The sequence below is a fragment of the Aegilops tauschii genome, chromosome 1 (assembly GCF_002575655.3).
Source record: "Aegilops tauschii subsp. strangulata cultivar AL8/78 chromosome 1, Aet v6.0, whole genome shotgun sequence".
In the NCBI taxonomy this organism is placed as follows: domain Eukaryota; kingdom Viridiplantae; phylum Streptophyta; class Magnoliopsida; order Poales; family Poaceae; genus Aegilops; species Aegilops tauschii.
The window spans coordinates 72488518-72509141 of NC_053035.3; positions in this window are offsets into that span (position 1 = coordinate 72488518).

Genomic DNA, 20624 nt, shown 5'->3' on the forward strand with positions numbered 1-20624 from the left:
TTTCAAGACGAGGAGAGCTTCATTCGGCTGGCCGAGAAAATGACCTATCAGTAATGAGAAATGGGCTGTGTATTTTTAAAACACATCAAACCGGCAATTAGTATCAAATTTCTTTTTTTCATTTCGAGATTTTAAATTGCATTGATTTTTATGCATAGACAATTTGTTGGATTTTGTATTGATATACATTAATTTTTAAAATCAGTTTGAATGTGACTCGAAATTTCGGGACTAAAAACAGTTCGGCCGGCACCGAAATATGCAAAATTTCATATAATTTTTTAACCGTGGCCACAATATGGGCTGTAATGCTAACAAAAAGAATATGGGCTCCAAAAAAACCTTAAGAATTAGCAAATGGCTGTAAATTATTAGAAATAATGGCAGATGGGTTGTATGATGTTTTGCACAGATTTGAGGGTTTCCTAAAAAAAGGTTGATGCACAAGCAGTGACTGTTGGATGTCCATCCAACGGCCGCCGTGCTTCTTCAATCTCTGCTCTTCCTGCTCCAGCCGCTCAAACAAGTGCCGGCGGGACTGCCTGCTCTCTCCTCTCCGCGGCCGGCTCTGCTGCAGCGCAGGCCTCACCGCCCCACCGTGCTCCCATCGCTGGCCTAGCCATCCCTCTACTCACCCACACCTGCTGTTATTCTCCGGCGATGGCAGATGAACCTGTAAACCCTCATACAGTCGTACTCCCCTCCGCGTGGGAAACAACTGCCGAGTCTTCCCTGCCTCCGTGTCATTCCCTTCCTAGGCATCACCGTCGTCCACCGCCCTGGTGCTCTCGGCGCGGCCTGGTCAACGTGGTCAACGACCGACATGCATCTGAAGTGAACTGTACGTGGAGAGGCTGACAGCTGGGTCCACGGCCGCACGCAAGGAAATGCCTCCTTATTACGCGCAAAATAATGATTCCTCCACCTAACATCTGGGACCCACCAAACGGGCCTCTGTATTTCGCAAAAAAAACATTACCGCCGCTGACAACTTGGACCCACTAGCTATATCTTCGCACGCAAGGAAGTGCCTCCTTATTACGCACAAAAAAAATGAATACTCCCCCTGCTAGCTGGGACCCAGTATAGTGGCAGGCTGACTTGTGGGCCTACTAAGTTGACGGGGACGGAGGGCTTTGTCAACTTAGTCAATATGCACGATTCTAGCTTCAGTGACCGTACGATGTCCATCCAACGGCTGTAGTGCTTCTTCAACCTCTGGTCTTCTTGCTCCAGCCGCCCAAACCAGCGCCGGTCGTGCCTCGTGCTCCTGCCTCCCGTGGCCGGCTGCGATGCGGCGAAGGCCTCACCGCCCCCTACTACTCCCACCGCTGGCCAGGCCATCCCTCTACTCACCCACACCCCCTGTTATTCTGCGGCGACGGCAGCCTCACACCGCAGCGAACCAGTGAACCCTCATACTCCTCTACGCGTGGGCATCCACTACCGCGGCTTCCCTGGCTCTGCGCCGTCCCCTTCATAGGCCTCGCCGTCGTCCACCGCCCTGGTGCTCTCGGGGCGGCGTGGTCAATGTGGTCAAGGAACGGCTTCCATCGGACGTAGACTGTATGTGGAGAGGCTGATAGCTGGGTCCACGGCCGCAGCAAGGAAGTTCCTCCTTATTACGCGCAAAATAATTATTCCTCCACCTGACAGCGGTGACCCACCGGACGGGCCACCGTATTTCGTGAAAAAATGTTTCCCCCTGACTGCTGGGACCCACCAGCTACATCTTCGCACGCAAGGAAGTGCGTCCGGGCAAAAAAAACGATTCGCCCCCCTAACTGCTGGGACCCACCAGCTACATCTTCGTAGGCAAGGAAGTGCCTGACGGTCGGGACCCACCTGGTCGAAGCGTACGTAGCGTTGTCATTCTGGTCGCGAACATGTACGTACATACTGGTCGATGTAGAGGCGCACACGTGTCATAGTAGAGGCGCGCACGTAGCATGTACACGTACGTACATCGGCCAGTGTGCATGAAAGAAAATACGGCCATGTAGGTACATACGGGCAGGGTCTCGAACGCCTACTCACGCATACGTACGGCCAGGGCTCATGTACATGGCTGGGTCGGAACGGAGAAACTGCGTCATCGTCGTGTTCATGGGGAGCCAACCGGCTGGGTCGGAACGGAATGCGTTGTCGTGTTCATCGGGAGGGCTTGGACGGAACAGCCGATGGAAACGAGGCCTGGTGTACCGCAGAACGGAGGAAACGGCCTTGTGTTCGACCGGCCACGTTCGAAACGGGATCCTGTTCATCGGGAGGGGTCTGGCGTAACGCAAAACGGAGGAAACGGACCTCCTACGGTCGAAACGGGGGTCCTGTTGATCGGGAGGGGTGTGGCGTACCGCAAAATGGAGGAAACGGACTTGTGTTGGAGCACTACGGTCGAAACGGGGGTCTTGTTCATCGGGAGGGGTGTGGCGTACCGCAAAACGGAACTCCACGGGATACTGTTCATCTCCACCGTCGACCCCCTCCAGCCTCCACGGGCTACTGTTCATCCACCGTCGATCTCCTCCATCCTCCACCTCTGACTGTTCATCCACGGGCTCCTGTTCATCCAGCCTCCACCGCGTGCTACTCCACCAGCTACCGTCCAACCAGCCCTCTCCACAGGCTCCTGTTCAACCACCCCTCCACAAGCTACTGTTCATCCAGCCCTCCACGGGCTACTGTTCATCCTGCCCTCCACGGGGTGGTCCTGTTCATCCTGCCCTCCACGGGGTCCTGTTCATCCAGCCGCAACCGGCTCGATCAATCGGGGTCCTGTTCATCCAGAGGCAACACCATGGGGTCCTGTTCATCCACCCCCGCCGGGAACTGTTCATCCAAACCCCCCCAACAGCGCTCACTGTTCATCCAGAGTTAGCATCGATCGGCTTCAGTTAGCAGCACTAGCGAAGGAATCACACAATCGGGTTCAGTTAACAGCCATCGATCGATCGCTCGGGTTCAGTAACGCGTAGCCTGCAGTGCAATCGCTCGGGTTCAGTTAGATCCCAACGCCTCTCTCGGGTTCAGTTAGAGCCCAACGCCTCACACCCACGCGCGTGCGTGTACGAGAGAAACGCGCATCGCTCGGCCCCGACCACCCACCGTAACCGGGAACACCCCGATATTTTCCTCGCCCTCGCTTCTACCACGGTTTTTTCCGTCATGGACAGCCCAAAGAATGTCATGCAGCTGCGTCTCCGGCCCGCCCAGGACGAAAAGCCCATTTTCTGTCATGATTTTTTGTCATAGAAGTAGGACCCCACCACATCTATGATGATACCGGGTTTTGTCACAATTATCATCATAGAAGTGTCATAAGTATGACAGAAAAAAAATTCGTTCGGCCCAAAATGTCACGGTTTTGTCTTTTTTTGTAGTGTTTGTAGCACAAGTCATGCCGAAATTCACAAAAATTTCGGCATGACCTTTGCTAAAAAGTGGACAAATCAAGCACCTGAAATTTGCCAGAACGGAAATGAATCAACATTCCGGCAAAACATAGGCCACTCGGCTTCATTCCCTGGAAACACAAAAGGCCACTTGGGCACAATCGAACCACTTCAATGTTGCATATAACAGGACCACTTAAGAACATGTACATGAGCAACTATAACAGTAGATAAATATTAGCAAACACAATTGAGGAATTTGCATATATCATGACCACTTCAAATTTGCATCTCCTAGTGTTTGACACTTCAAGAAAATCTACACAAATCTCATGCTCTCTCAAACTCAATTCAGAAAACAAATATAGATGGATGAACCCTAGAACTCAAATTATGAACCCAGAACTCGAAATATGTCCTAAATTTTTGTCCTAATAAAAATTCACTAAAAATCGAGAACCTACTGGACTAGCAGCACTAATAGAAATTTATATTTTTATATCGATTTTTTTCTCTAAACTAAATCATACTACCCTAGTTAACATCTAGTCAAACCTTACTTTCCTAACATTTATAATTAAACAATACAACCCTAACCCTACTGCCCTAGTTAAGCATATACAAATTTTTCCTAAAAATTACATTTAGTTAACTACTGAACTAAGTTTTACTCTAAACTAAACCCTACTTCCCTAATTAACATCTAGTTAAACAAACTCAATTCAAGAACTAAACCATACTGAACTAATTAACATCTACATTATCTACTACTTAACATCTATTATTACCCTAACTAAAAAACATCTACTATTAACCCTAGTTAACTAGTACCACCACTACTACTAGTTAACATCTACTACTACTACTAAAAAACATTATCTATGAACCCTACTACTAATTAACATCTACTACTACTAATAACATGGCAGGAAGAACATGCAGATTGAGAGGAGGGGTGGGGGGCTTACAGAGAGGGGAGAGACGGTGACGGGGAGGTGCTCGGCGACGGAGGCAGGGGCGGCGAGGGCGCGCGGCTCCGTTGGTCGCGATGGAGGCAGTGGCAGCGAGGAGCAGATGAGGGAAGAGGTGGCGGTGAGGGTGCACGGCTCCGGTGGCGGTGACGGCGGTGAGGGCGCACGGCTCCGGTGGCAGCGATGGCAGCGAGGGAGCAAGGGCGGTGAGGGAGAGGCGGCGATGGAGGAAATCGATGGGGAATTGGGGGAAGGACTTAGCAAAATTTTGAGCCCGCGCGGGGTTAAGTCAAAATAGCAATATCGCTGGTAGGAAAAACGCGCTATAGCTAAGTTAGCTACAGCGGTTTCTAGCAAAACGCGATACTGCTATTGGAAGCAGTTATTTATTTTCCTTTTTCTTTTCCTTTTATCTAATGAACGTAGCTATAGGGCGGGCTTACGAAACGCGCTACTGCTATGCCTTTCTCCTTTATTTTTATTTTTCTTTTGTTTATCTTTACATTTTCTTTTTTTCATTTCTCTTTTTTCTACTATTTTCTTTTTAATTATTTTTCTATTTCTTTTCCATTTTATTTTCTTTTTTAGCAGTAGCGCTCTATGAAGGAAATGCGCTGCTACAACGCACTTAGTGGTAGCGTGCTTTCTGTGGCATCGCTACTACTATTCCTAGCCTACCGCCAACAGGATGAGAATTATAGTGTTAGCGCCTTTTGCAGTAGATGCGCTACTGCTATAACTATATCTGTAGCGCGGTTTATGGAAACGCGCTACAACCTGGTAGCAATAGCGCTCTGTTTTAACCAGCGCTACTGCTATACCTCTGTGTATAAGGTTTTCCCTAGTAGTGTTGGAGGTTTCGTCTTGGATGCCAGGGCAGCGGCCCTGGGTGGTGGATCTGCATGGTTGGCTCTGCGGCGGGCGGCCTAGCAGCGGTGGCGGCATATCCGCTTGGCTATGTGGGTAGCAAGGGGAGGGATGGCAGGTGGCCCTGGTGTCTTCATGGCTTCGGCGGCGGAGGCCCCTGGTCAGGATCCGGAGGACTTGCGTGGGCGGCCGCGACCCTCTCTTTGTGGTGGGTTGGCAACTTCGAGTTAGCTGGTGGTTTTTGTGTAGGTCCAAGAGAAAGGTTTGTGCTCCGGGGCTGACAACGGCAGCACCTACGGGTGTCGCTTCTCTCTTGGGGCCGTTGTTGTGGGTACCTACACGGTGCCAAGTCTCCGGGGTGAAAACCCTTGTCCATCCTCTAGGACTCGATGACGGTGGCGTCTCGCGTCAACACCTTCTTGAGGGTGTCGTTGTGGAGCCTCGATCTCTCATAGTTGAAGATGGACTGTGGTGTCGGGTTTGCCTCTCCCTCGCATATCGCGTCCTCAACCACTAGTAGAAAAAGGGTCTAATGTTCAGCTCATTAGTCCCAGTTTGTATTTGAGCCGGCACTAATGTGACCATTAGTGCCGGTTCCAACGGCTAGGCGGGCCGCTCTTAGTAGTACCGGTTCGTGGCGAACCTTTAGCACCGGTTTGTGCCATGAACCGGTACTAAAGAGAGTGGTAGTAGGATGTTGTCAGACTAGGGCCCCTCCCGCACCTTTACTACCGGTTCGTGCCACGAACCAGTAGTAAAGGCACTAATATATAAACCCTTCGTCCACCCGCGATCGAGCTCGCCCTGTTCTTCCCCTTTCCCCTCTCCTCTCTGTTCTTCCCCTCTTCCTCGACCTCATCACACATTTTGCCCATATTTTGTCAACATTTGAAGGCCCCCATCCATTCAAGTGATCACAAAGGTTAGCAACTTTGTCCTTTCATCTCTCATTGCTAGATTAGCTCTTGCAATGCTTTATATAGTGATTAATTTGTGGGTTTTAGTAATTTGGGAGGAATTATATGTGGTAGTTGATACGTCTCCAACGTATCTATAATTTTTATTGTTCCATGCTATATTATATTCTGTTTTGGATGTTTAATGGGCTTTATTATACACTTTTATATTATTTTTGGGACTAACCTATTAACCGGAGGCCCAGCCCAAATTGCTGTTTTTTTGCCTATTTCAGTGTTTCGAAGGAAAAGGATATCAAATGGAGTCCAAATGGAATGAAACCTTCGGGAACGTTATTTTCGGAACAAACGTGATCTAGAGGACTTGGAGTCTACGTAAAGCAATCAACGAGGAGAGCACGAGGCAGGGGCGCGCCTACCCCCTGGGCGTGCCCTCCACCCTCGTGGGCCCCTCGTTGCTCCACCGACGTACTTCTTCCTCCTATATATACCCATATACCCTGGAAACGTCACATACGAAGCCAAAACCCTAATTCCACCGCCGCAACCTTCTGTACCCATGAGATCCCATCTTGGGGCCTTTTCCGGCACTCCGCCGGAGGGGGCATTGTTCACGGAGGGCTTCTACATCAACACCATAGCCTCTCCGATGATGTGTGAGTAGTTTACCTCAGACCTTTGGGTCCATAGTTATTAGCAAGATGGCATCTTCTCTCTCTTTGGATCTCAATACAAAGTTCTCCTCGATCTTGTTGGAGATCTATTCGATGTAATCTTCTTTTGCGGTGTGTTTGTCGAGATCCGATGAATTGTGGGTTTATGATCAAGTTTATCTATGACCAATATTTGAATCTCCTCTAAATTCTTTTATGTATGATTGGTTATCTTTGCAAGTCTCTTCGAATTATCAGTTTGGTTTGGCCTACTAGATTGATCTTTCTTGCAATGGGAGAAGTGCTTAGCTTTGGGTTCAATCTTGCGGTGTCCTTTCCCAGTGACAGTAGGGGCAGCAAGGCACGTACTGTATTGTTGCCATCGAGGATAAAAAGATGGGGTTTATATCATATTGCATGAGTTTATGCCTCTACATCATGTCATCTTGCTTAAAGCATTACACTGTTCTTATGAACTTAATACTCTAGATGCATGCTGGATAGCAGTCGATGCGTGGAGTAATAGTAGTAGATGCCGAATCGTTTCGGACTACTTGTCGCGGACGTGATGCCTATATACCTGATCATACCTAGATATTCTCATAACTATGCTCAATTCTATCAATTGCTCGACAGTAATTCGTTTACCCACCGTAATACTTATGCTCTTGAGAGAAGCCACTAGTGAAACCTATGGCCCCCGTGTCTATTTTCCATCATATTAATCTTCCAACACTTAACTATTTCTATTACAGATTATTTTACTTTGCATCTTTATTTCTCTTTATCATAAAAATACCAGAAATATTATCTTATCATATCTATCAGATCTCACTCTCGTAAGTGACCGTGAAGGGATTGACAACCCCTTTATCACGTTGGTTGCGAGGTTCTTATTTGTTTGTGTAGGTGCGTGGTACTCGAGCGTGGTCTCCTACTGGATTGATACCTTGGTTCTCAAAAACTGAGGGAAATACTTACGCTACTTTACTGCATTACCCTTTCCTCTTCAAGGGAAAACCAATGCAGTGCTCAAGAGGTAGCAAGAAGGATTTCTGGCGCCGTTGCCGGGGAGTCTATGCACAAGTCAAGACATACCAAGTACCCATCACAAACCCTTATCCCTCGCATTATATTATTTGCCATTTGCCTCTCGTTTTCCTCTCCCCCACTTCACCCTTGCCGTTTTATTCGCACTCTCTTTTCCGTTCATCGCTTTCTTGCTTGCCTTGTCGTTATGGCTAGTGCCTTATCTTCTCCGTTGTCCCGAGAATGAATTTCTTAATTTTAAGCAAAGGGAGGGAGAAAATCTAAAATACTCTTGGTATACAATTTGCAATGCTCAAAATAGATCTACCAGGAAGCAATCTACCTCCGTTCTTCTCCGCAATTTTTATGTAGGCGCTACTCCTTGGTACAGATATATTCTTGATACCATTACCGGAGGGAATTTCTTGGGTAGCCATACTTTTGATTCTTATAATTCTATGATAGATTTGTTTGGCTCACCACCTCTTTTGGTTAATGGAACTATGTTAACTTTGGAACATGTGATGCAAAGGCTTGAAATTATTGAAAATAAAGTTGCTACTGTAGAGTTCATTGAGAATCTGGATAAAAAGATCCACAACCAAATTACCCAATATGGATCTAAGGTGGGAGTTACTCTGAAAAGTTTTAAGGAAAAAGAACCCATAGTTAATGAAAGAATAGATCAAGATTCTACTAGAATCGATAAAGTTGAGGGAATTATCACCAACTTGGGATCTGCTTTTTCTTCCGTTAAAAATACTCCAAATCCTCCTACCAAAATTGCCAAGCTTGTTTATGTTCCTAAAAATAAGGGTGAATCCTCTAGTAAGGAAACTGCGGATTTAAAATCAATAAGTGTTCATCCCAATCTTTTTGCTATCATTAAGGAACCGTTTGCTGCAAATGATTTTCTTGATTTTGTGACTAGGAGTTTGATAATTAATAAAAAGAAAGAAACTCCTAGGGGTTATAGGTGTCTTATTGAAGAATTTCCCACCAAAGATGGCAATACCTAGATCTATCCTTGTTTCTATGCCTAGCTAAAAGGCTTTAAACGATAGCGCTTGTTGGGAGGCAACCCAATTTTTCATTTTAGTTTTTTGCTTTTTGCTCCTGTTTAGGAATAAATCTTTGATCTAGCCTCTGGTTAGATTTGTTTTTGTGTTTTAATTAGTGTTTGTGCCAAGTTAAACCTATAGGATCTTCTCGGATGATACTTATTTGATCTTGCTGAAAATTCCAGAAACTTTCTGTTCACGAAAACAATTGTTAAAAATCACCAGAAGGTGATAAAATACTGATTCCAATTGCAGTAGATCAATAAACAAATTATCTAGGTCTTCCTATTTTGGTAGATTTGTTTGAGTTACAGAAGTTTGCGTTAGTTACAGATTACTACAGACTGTTCTGTTTTTGACAGATTCTGTTTTTTGTGTGTTGTTTGCTTATTTTGATGAATCTATGGCTAGTAAAATAGTTTATGAACCATAGAGAAGTTGGAATACAGTAAGTTTAACACCAATATAAATAAAGAATGAGTTAAATACTGTACCTTGAAGTGGTGTTTTGTTTTCTTTTGCTAACGGAGCTCACGAGATTTTCTGTTGAGTTTTGTGTTGTGAAGTTTTCAAGTTTTGGGTAAAGATTTGATGGATTATAGAACAAAGAGTGGCAAGAGCCTAAGCTTGGGGATGCCCATGGAACCCCAAGGTAATCTAAGGACACCAAAAAGCCAAAGCTTGGGAATGCCCCGGAAGGCATCCCCTCTTTCGTCTTCGTCCATCGGTACCTTTACTTGGAGCTATACTTTTATTCACCACATGATATGTGTTTTGCTTGGAGCGTCTAGTATGATTTGAGTCTTTGCTTTTTAGTTTACCACAATCATCCTTGCTGTACACACCTTTTGAGAGAGACACACATGATTCGGAATTTATTAGAATACTCTATATGCTTCACTTATATCTTTTGAGCTATATAGTTTTTGCTCTAGTGCTTCACTTATATCTTTTAGAGCACGGTGGTGGATTTGTTTTGTAGAAATTATTGTTCTCTCATGCTTCATTTATATTATTTTGAGAGTCCTACAAAACAGCATGGTAATTTGCTTTAATTGTGAAATTAGTCCTAATATGCTAGGTATTCAAGATTAGTAAAAACTTTCTTATGAGTGTGTTGAATACTAAGAGAAGTTTGATGCTTGATGATTGTTTTGAGATATGGAGGTAGTAATATTGAAGTTGTGCTAGTTGAGTAGTTGTGAAATTTATAAATACTTGTGTTGAAGTTTGCAAGTCCCGTAGCATGCACGTATGGTAACCGTTGTGTAACAAATTTGAAACATGAAGTGTTCTTTCCTTTGTGTGGAGGTCGGGGCGCACGATGGTTAACTCCTACCAACCTCCCCCCTAGGAGCATGCGTGTAGTGCTTGGTTTTTGATGACTTGTAGATTTTTGCAATAAGTATGTGAGTTCTTTATGACTAATGTTGAGTCCATGGATTATAGGCACTCTTACCCTTCCATCATTGCTAGCCTCTTCAGTACCGTGCATTGCCCTTTCTCACCTTGAGAGTTGGTGCAAACTTCGCTGGTGCATCCAAACCCCGTGATACGATACGCTCAATCACACATAAGCCTCCTTATATCTTCCTCAAAACAGTCGCCATACCTACCTATTATGGCATTTCCATAGCCATTCCGAGATATATTGCCATGCAACTTTCCACCGTTCCGTTTATCATGACACGTTCATCATTGTCATATTGCCTTGCATGATCATGTAGTTGACATCGTATTTGTGGCAAAGCCACCATGCATATTAATTCATACATGTCACTCTTGATTCATTGACCTTCCCTGTACACCGCCGGAGGCATTCATATAGAGTCATAATTTGTTCTAGTATCGAGTTGTAATCATTGAGTTGTAAATAAATAGAAGTGTGATGATCATCATTCATAGAGCATTGCCCTAAAAAAGAGAGAAAGGCCAAAAAAGAAAGGCCCAAAAAAAGAGAATAACTAAGGGCAATGCTACTATCTTTTTCCATACTTGTGCTTCAAAGTAGCACCATGATCCTTATGATAGATAGTCTCTTGTTTTGTCACTTTCATATACTAGTGGAAATTTTTCATTATAGAACTTGGCTTGTATATTCCAACAATGGGCTTCCTCAAATGCCCTAGGTCTTCGTGATCAAGCAAGTTGGATGCACACCCACTTAGTTTCTTTTGTTGAGCTTTCATACATTTATAGCTCTAGTGCATCTGTTGCATGGCAATCCCTACTCCTCACATTAACATCAATTGATGGGCATCTCCATAGCCCGTTGATTAGCCGCGTTGATGTGAGACTTTCTCCTTTTTTGTCTTCTCCACATAACCCCCATCATTACATTCTATTCCACCCATAGTGCTATATCCATGGCTCATGCTCATGTATTGCGTTAAAGTTGAAAAAGTTTGAGATTACTAAAGTATGAAACAATTGCTTGGCCGAAACCGAGGTTGTGCATGATTTGAATATTTTGTGTGACGAAGATGGGACATAGCCAAACTATATGATTTTGTAGGAATAAACTTACTTTGGCCATGTTATTTTGAAAAGACAAAATTGCTTAGTTAGTATGCTTGAAGTATTATTACTTTTATGTCAATATTAAACTTTTATCTTGGATCTTTCGGATTTGAATATTCATACCACAATTAAGTGGGTTACATTAAAAATTATGCTAAGTAGCATTCCTCTGACGCACGGGTAATTAAGCTACAGTAACCCTCTGGTATGATGCCACGCCACCACGATTACCGTTGCTAATCTCGTGTTAGTTCAGAACCGATCCAAATTCAAATTCGAATTAAAGTCAAACAATAAAAGTTTTCAAACATAAAAAACTAAAATATTCAAAGTATGGCAAATAATCCCTAGATATTTGTCATGTTGAAAACCACATTTGGTAAAGAGTTTAAATGCCCTTTGGTGAATAAAACAGTGGCTTACACATTAAATTAAATGCCTTTTATAATTTATAAAATTTTAAACTATTTTAATTTGGTGTGAAACCTTTTGTGGCAGTGGTAAACCTAGTCACACTAATTTAGGTGCTCTTGTTTGTATTTTGTAAAACAAAAACAAATGGGAATAAAGATAGAACAATATAGAAAAAATTACTAAAATAATAACAATAATAATACCCCCCCCCCCTGACTGGGCCTTGGCCCAGTTGGCCTGGCGGCCAAGCGGCCTGCCGGCCCACCCCCGCACGTTGGCCTACAAGCCCTCCCTTTCCCCCCACCGTAACCCTAATCCCCACTACCCCCACGATCCCCAACCGCTCCCTCGTTCACCCACACCGCCGCCACCACACGCAACACCCACACACACACACACATGCATCGTGCCTAGGGGAGGGGCGCCCCTGCTCGATCCCCTCCTCCCGCACAGCTGCGCCCGACGCAAGCCACCACTCCGCTACGGCCACCGCAGCCGGCACCGGTGCCCCCCCCCCAGGACCTCCTCTGCGCCCCTCCTCTCCCTCGCGCGGCGCCCGCCTGACGCCGCGGCCTCGCCTCGTCACCGACTCTGATCCCGTCGCACCTCGCCGGCGCCTCGCCGCCCACCACCGTCGCCGGACCTCCCCGCGCCTCGCCGCCCATCTTCGTCCTCCTCCACGACCGGAGCTCCTCCGCCTCGTCGCGCCTCGCCGACTCCACCTCGCCGGCCTGCCTCCTCTTCGTCACCGTCGTCCCCGACGACCTCCTCGCCCCCCCGCTGCCCCCGTCCCTACAAATCCCGATGAGGCCACGGCCTCCGCCCTCCTCCTTCCCATGTCCCCGCGCCATCCGCGCCTTCCTCGGTGCACCACTGCGCGCACACGCGCCCGCGTGCCGGAGCTCACGCTCTGGGCAGCACGTGCTCACCCCGCGCACTCCGGCGCTCCGCTCGCTCCCTGCACTTGGTCGGGGACGAGCCCCGCCGCTGCCACCGTGCGCACACGGCCCCGCTCCCTTGGCCTCGTCCGCAGCCCCCCCCCCCAGGTGCGCTGCCCAGCATCGCCTCCGTTCGCCGACCCGCCGCCGTCCGCCGGTGCCATCCGTCGCCGGGCTCCGGCGAGCCACCCGCCCGCGCCATGGTTTTGCCCGTTCGGGCGCCCACTGCCCGCTGGCGCCCGTCGCCTGTTCGGGTATTACCCGATGCCCGCACCCGCTTAGGCCCCTAGGGACTATGACATATGGGCCCCACCCCCAGAACGAAAAGAATAATAATAAAAATAATAATAATAATAAATTTAATTAATTAATTAAGTTAATTCATCCTGTTTAAATTAATCTAATTAATTAGTTAATTTAATTAAACAGTAATTAATTAGCTAAACCCGAATTAAACTAAGCAGTGTATGACATGCGGGACCCGCACGTCAGTTTGACCCAGTCAACGCCCTATTGACTGCTGACGTCACGTCAGCATGCACTGTTCTGGATAATGTTGTATTAAATTAATTAAATAAATGCTAAAATTAATTTAAATCTTTTAAAATTCATATAAAATAAACCGTAGCTCGGATGAAAATACTTTGTACATGAAAGTTGCTCAGAACGACGAGACGAATCCAGATACGCAGCCCGTTCGTCCGCCACGCGTCCCTAGCATAGTGAACCTGCAACATTTCACCTCCGGTTCATTTGTCCGAAAACGCGAAACACCGGGAATACCTTCCCGGATGTTTCCCCCCTTCGTTGGTATCACCTACTACCGTGTTAGGGCACACCTAGCACCGCGTATTGTCATGTTACGCTTTGTGTTGCTTTGATTGCTCTGTTATTTATTGTGTTCGCCCTCCGTTACTTCTTTCCGGTAGACCCAGAGACTACCGGCGACCCCCAGTTCGACTACGGAGTTGACGACCCATACTTGCCAGAGCAACCAGGCAAGCCCCCCCCCTTGATCACCAGATATCACCTATTCTTCTCTATACTGCTTGCATTAGAGTAGTGTAGCATGTTACTGCTTTCCGTTAATCCGATCCTGATGCATAGCATGTCATTGTTGCTACAGTTGTTACCCTTACCTGCTATCCTACTGCTTAGTATAGGATGCTAGTGTTCCATCAGTGGCCCTACACTCTTGTCCGTCTGCCATGCTATACTACTGGGCCATGATCACTTCGGGAGGTGATCACGGGTATATACTATATACTTTATATACATGACACATGTGGTGACTAAAGTCGGGTCGGCTCGTTGAGTACCCGCAAGTGATTCTGATGAGGGGGCTGAAAGGTCAGGTGGCTCCATCCCGGTAGAGGTGGGCCTGGGTTCCTGACGGCCCCCGACTTTTACTTTGTGGCGGAGCGACAGGGCAGGTTGAGACCACCTAGGAGAGAGGTGGGCCTGGCCCTGGTCGGCGTTCGCGGATACTTAACACGCTTAACGAGATCTTGGTATTTGATCTGAGTCTGGCCATTTGGTCTATACGCACTAACCAACTACGCGGGAACAGTTATGGGCACTCGACGTCGTGGTATCAGCCGAAGCTCTTCTTGACGTCAGCGACGGAGCGGCGCGCGCCGGATTGAACTGGAACGCCTGCTAGGCTAGGTCTGCTTCCGGCCGCCCTCGCAACGTGCAGGTGTGCAATGGGCGATGGGCCCAGACCCCTGCGCGCATAGGATTTAGACCGGCGTGCTGACCTCTCTGTTGAGCCTAGGTGGGGCTGCGACGTGTTGATCTTCCGAGGCCGGGCATGACCCAGGAAAGTGTGTCCGGCCAAATGGGATCGAGCGTGTTGGGTTATGTGGTGCACCCCTGCAGGGAAGTTTATCTATTCGAATAGCCATGTCCCTCGGTAAAAGGACGACCCGGAGTTGTACCTTGACCTTATGACAACTAGAACTGGATACTTAATAAAACACACCCTTCCAAGTGCCAGATATAACCCGGTGATCGCTCTCTAACAAGGCGACGAGGAGGGGATCGCCGGGTAGGATTATGCTATACGATGCTACTTGGAGGACTTCAATCTACTCTCTTCTACATGCTGCAAGATGGAGGCTGCCAGAAGCGTAGTCTTCGACAGGATTAGCTATCCCCCTCTTATTCTGGCATTCTGCAGTTCAGTCCACCGATATGGCCCTTTACACATATACCCATGCATATGTAGTGTAGCTCCTTGCTTGCGAGTACTTTGGATGAGTACTCACGGTTGCTTTCCTTCCTCTTTTCCCCTTTTCCTTTCTACCTAGTTGTCGCAACTAGATGCTGGAGCCCCGGAGCCAGACGCCACCGTCGACGACGACTCCTACTACACTGGAGGTGCCTGCTACTACGTGCAGCCCGCTGACGACGACCAGGAGTTAGTTAGGAGGATCCCAGGCAGGAGGCCTACTCCTCGTCCGATCTGTATCCCAGTTTGTGCTAGCCTTCTTAAGGCAAACTTGTTTAACTTATGTCTATACTCAGATATTGTTGCTTCCGCTGACTCGTCTATGATCGACCACTTGTATTCGAGCCCTCGAGGCCCCTGGCTTGTATTATGATGCTTGTATGACCTATTTATGTTGTAGAGTTGTGTTGTGATATCTTCCCGTCAGTCCCTGATCTTGATCGTACACATTTGCGTGCATGATTAGTGTACGGTCAAATCAGGGACGTCACAATTCCACATCAAAAATTTTGTTTTTATCATTTACCTACTCGAGGACGAGCAGGAATTAAGCTTGGGGATGCTTGATACGTCTCCAACGTATCTATAATTTTTTATTGTTCCATGCTATATTATATTCTGTTTTGGATGTTTAATGGGCTTTATTATACACTTTTATATTATTTTTAGGACTAACCTATTAATCGGAGGCCCAGCCCAAATTGTTGTTTTTTTCCTATTTCAGTGTTTCGAAGGAAAAGGATATCAAATGGAGTCCAAACGGAATGAAACCTTCGGGAACATGATTTTCGGAACAAATGTGATCCAGAGGACTTGGAGTCTACGTAAAGCAGTCAACAAGGAGAGCACGAGGCAGGGGGCACGCCTACCCCCCTGGGCGCGCCCTCCACCCTTGTGGGCCCCTCGTTGCTCCACCGACGTACTTCTTCCTCCTATATCTCCCCATATACCCTGGAAACATCATATACGGAGCCAAAACCCTATTTCCACCGCCGCAACCTTCTGTACCCGTGAGATCCCATCTTGGGGCCTTTCCGGTGCTCCGCCGGAGGGGGCATTGATCATGGAGGGCTTCTACATCAACACCATAGCCTCTCCGATGATGTGTGAGTAGTTTAACTCAAACCTTCGGGTCCATAGTTATTAGCTAGATGGCTTCTTCTCTCTCTTTGGATCTCAATACAAAGTTCTCCTCGGTCTTCTTGGAGATCTATTCGATGTAATCTTCTTTTGTGGTGTGTTTGTCGAGATCCGATGAATTGTGGGTTTATGATCAAGTTTATCTTTGAACAATATTTGAATCTCCTCTGAATTCTTTTATGTATGATTGGTTATCTTTGCAAGTCTCTTCGAATTATCAGTTTGGTTTGGCCTACTAGATTGATCTTTCTTGCAATGGGAGAAGTGCTTAGCTTTGGGTTCAATCTTGCGGTGTCCTTTCCCAGTGACAGCAGGGGCAGCAAGGCACGTATTGTATTGTTGCCATCGAGGATAAAAAGATGGCGTTTATATCATATTGCATGAGTTTATCCCTCTACATCATGTCATCTTGCTTAAATCATTATTATGTTCTTATGAACTTAATACTCTAGATGCATGCTGGATAGCGGTCGATGTGTGGAGTAATAGTAGTAGATGCAAAATCGTTTCGGTCTACTTGTCGCGGACGTGATGCCCATATACATGATCATACCTAGATATTCTCATAACTATGCTCAATTCTATCAATTGCTCGACAGTAATTCGTTTACCCACCGTAATAATTATGCTCTTGAGAGAAGCCACTAGTGAAACCTATGGCCCCCGTGTCTATTTTCCATCATATTAATCTTCCAACACTTAGCTATTTCTATTGCCGTTTATTTTACCTTGCATCTTTATTTCTCTTTATCATAAAAATACCAAAATATTATCTTATCATATCTATTAGATCTCACTCTCATTTGTGACCGTGAAGGGATTGACAACCCCTTTATCGCGTTGGTTGCGAGGTTCTTATTTGTTTGTGTAGGTGTGTGGGACTCGAGCATGGTCTCCTACTGGATTGATACCTTGGTTCTCAAAAACTGAGGGAAATCAACGTAGTGCTCAAGAGGTAGCAGTAGTTTATTTTATTTATATGCAATTTGAGCTCAAAATAACTCTTAGTTTGAATATGTAGGTGTGGTTTACTTAGTGCCTTCCCGTCTCCGTCCTAACCACCGTCGATCATCCGCACCGACCCGTCGCCGGCACCACCTTGTGGTGAGCCTCTTGTTCTTGTCTTTTTTATATAAAAAAATCATGTTTGTGTGATTTAGATATATAGTTACTTGTATAATTATCTTACCCATACGTTGTTTGTTATACATAGTGCCATGGTTTTGATATCCATCCTCGCCGGCCTCGTCCGTGTTATGATTCGGATGTGGTATATTCTCTTTTAAAACTATTTGTTGCATTTCGTGTTATGACAAATTATGCCCATCAAGTTGACATAGATATTTTTATCTAGGAGGTATATGAACCGGAAATTCCAACCGACCCTATTGTCGAGAGGTTAAATTTAGTTAAAAGAGAAAATGAGTATTTGAAAGAAAAATTGAAAAGAATTGAGTGGGAGTAGATGGAATTGGAGTTGCATGTTGTCGATGTCGTCGATGATCACAAGATCAAGATGGAGAAAATGCACTTGAAGATTAGAAAGATTAGAAAATATGCCATTGATAGTGAGGCTTGGTATCATTATGCTGTTGGATCAATTGTTACCTTAGTTGCGATCTTGATCGCATTTGTTGTTGCATTTAAATGCTTTAGCTAGAGAGTTATTTGTATGTTGCATTTAAGTGTTGTATGAACTTGTATTAATTTGGTCTTTTTGGTGTTGTGTAATGAAGATGAGCCGGCAATGGATGTACGATGACCGATGCTCTCCCCAGTTCATTCATGGCGTGCATACTTTTTTGATTGCGGCTGAGGAAAACAAGCGGGCGGATGGTTTTATGCCTTGTCCATGTGCTGGCTGTAAGAATGATCGGAATTACTCTAAGTTAAAAGCCATTCACGTCCACCTGTTTGAGTCCGGTTTCATGCCCCACTATAATGTTTGGACCAAGCACGGAGAAAGAGGGGTTATGATGGAAGACAATGAAGAAGGGAAGGATGATGACAACTATCCTGGCCATGGGTTCCCTGAATACGATGGTACAACAATGGGGGAAGAAGCTGAGCCGGCAATGCGGGAAGAAGCTGAGACGGCAATGCGGGAAGAAGCTGAAGAAGAGGAATCAGATGAGCCCGCTGATGATCTAGGTCAGGCCATTTCCATGCAAAGAGAAACTGTGCAAGTGAAAAGGAGAAGAAGAAGTTACAACGCATGTTAGAGGATCACAAGAAATTGTTGTACCCGAATTGCGAAGCTGACAAGAAAAAGTTGGGCACCACACTGGAATTACTGCAATGGAAGGCAGAGAATGGTGTATCTAATAAGGGATTTGGAAAGTTGTTGGTAATGATAAAGAATATGCTTCCAAAGGACAACGAATTGCCCGAGAGTACATACGGAGCAAAGAAGGTTGTCTGCCCTCTAGGGTTAGAGGTGCAGAAGATACATGCATGCCCTAATGACTGCATCCTCTACCGCGGTGAGTACGAGGATTTGAACGCGTGCCCGGTATGTGGTGCATTGCACTATAAGATCAGCCGCGATGACCCTAGTGATGTCGAGGGTGAGCGCCCCAGGAAGAAGATTCCTGCCAAGGTGATGTGGTATGCTCCTATAATACCACGGTTGAAACATTTGTTCCAAAACAAAGAGCATGCCAAGGCGATGCGATGGCACAGAGAAGACCGTAAGAAAGACGGAAAGTTGAAAGTACCCGCTGACGGGTCGCAGTGGAGAAAATCGAGAGAAAGTACAGGGAGGAGTCTACAGGTGATGCAAGGAACGTATGGTTTTGTCTAAGCGCAGACGGCATTAATCCTTTTGGGGAGCAGAGCAGCAACCATAGCACCTGGCCTGTGACTCTATGTATGTATAACCTTCCTCCTTGGTTGTGCATGAAGCGGAAGTTCATTATGACGCCAGTGCTCATCCAAGGACCTAAGAAACCCGACAACGACATTGATGTGTACCGAAGGCCATTAGTTGAAGAACTCTTACAGCTGTGGAATGGAAAAGGTGTACGTGCGTGGGATGAGCACAAATAGGAAGAATTTGACCTAAAGGCGTTGCTGTTCGTGACCATAAATGATTGGCCTGCTCTCAGTAACCTTTCAGGACAGACGAACAAGGGATACCGCGCATGCATGCACTGTCTGGATGATACCGACAATATATATTTGGATAATTGTAGGAAGAATGTGTACCTGGGACATCGTCGATTTCTTCCGAGCAGGCATCCCGTAAGAAAGAAAGGCAAGCATTTCAAAGGTGAGGCGGATCACCGGACGAAGCCTCGCCACCGTACTGGTGCTGATGTACATGATATGATCAAGGATTTGAAGGTAATCTTTGGAAAGGGTCCTGGCGGACAACCTGTTCCGAATGACGCTGACGGACGCGCACCCATGTGGAAGAAGAAATCTATATTTTGGGACCTGCCCTATTGGAAAGACCTAGAGGTCCGCTCCGCAATCGACGTGATGCACGTGACGAAGAATCTTTGCACGACCCCGCTTGGCTTCTTGGGTGTGTATGGGAAGACAAAAGATACACCGGAGGCACGGGAGGACCAGCAACGTATGCATGGAAAAGACGGCATACATCAGGGTCATGCCAGCTATGCTCTTACCAAAGAAGAGAAGGAAATCTTCTTTGAATGCCTGCTCGGTATGAAGGTCATGTCTGGCTTCTCGTCAAATATAAAGGGAATAATAAATATGGCAGAGAAAAAGTTTCAGAACCTAAAGTCTCATGACTGCCACGTGATTATGACGTAGCTGCTTCCGGTTGCATTGAAAGGGCTTCTACCGGAAAACGTTCGATTAGCCATTGTGAAGCTATGTGCATTCCTCAATGCAATCTCTCAGAAGGTAATCGATCCAGAAATCATACCAAGGTTAGAGAATGATTTAGTGAAATGTCTTGTCAGTTTTGAGTTGGTGTTCCCACCATCCTTCTTCAACATCATGACGCACGTCCTAGTTCACCTATGCGAAGAGATTGTCGTTCTGGGTCCTGTATTTCTACACAATATGTTCCCCTTTGAGAGGTTCATGGGAGTCTTAAAGAAATATGTTCATAACCGTGCTAGGCCAAAAGGAAGCATCTCCAAGGGCCATGAAAATAAGGAGGTCGTTGAGTTTTGTATTGACTTTATTCCTGACCTTAAGCCGATTGGTGTTACTGAATCGCGGCATAAGGGCAGACTGGATGGAAAAGGCACGCTAGGAGCGGATCAAATAATATGTATGGACGGGCATTCTCCCACTCAAGCACACTACACAGTTCTAGAGAGTTCCGCCTTGGTGGCTCCGTATATGGAGGAACACAAGATTTTTCTACGCTCCAAACACCCGGAGCAGTCTGATGACTGGACTACACGTGAACAAACGTGGACTTTCACCGGTTGGTTGCAGACACGTGCCATGCATGACGCCGCTATTGAAGATGACATGTACTTGCTGTCCCAGTTACCATCTTCAAATA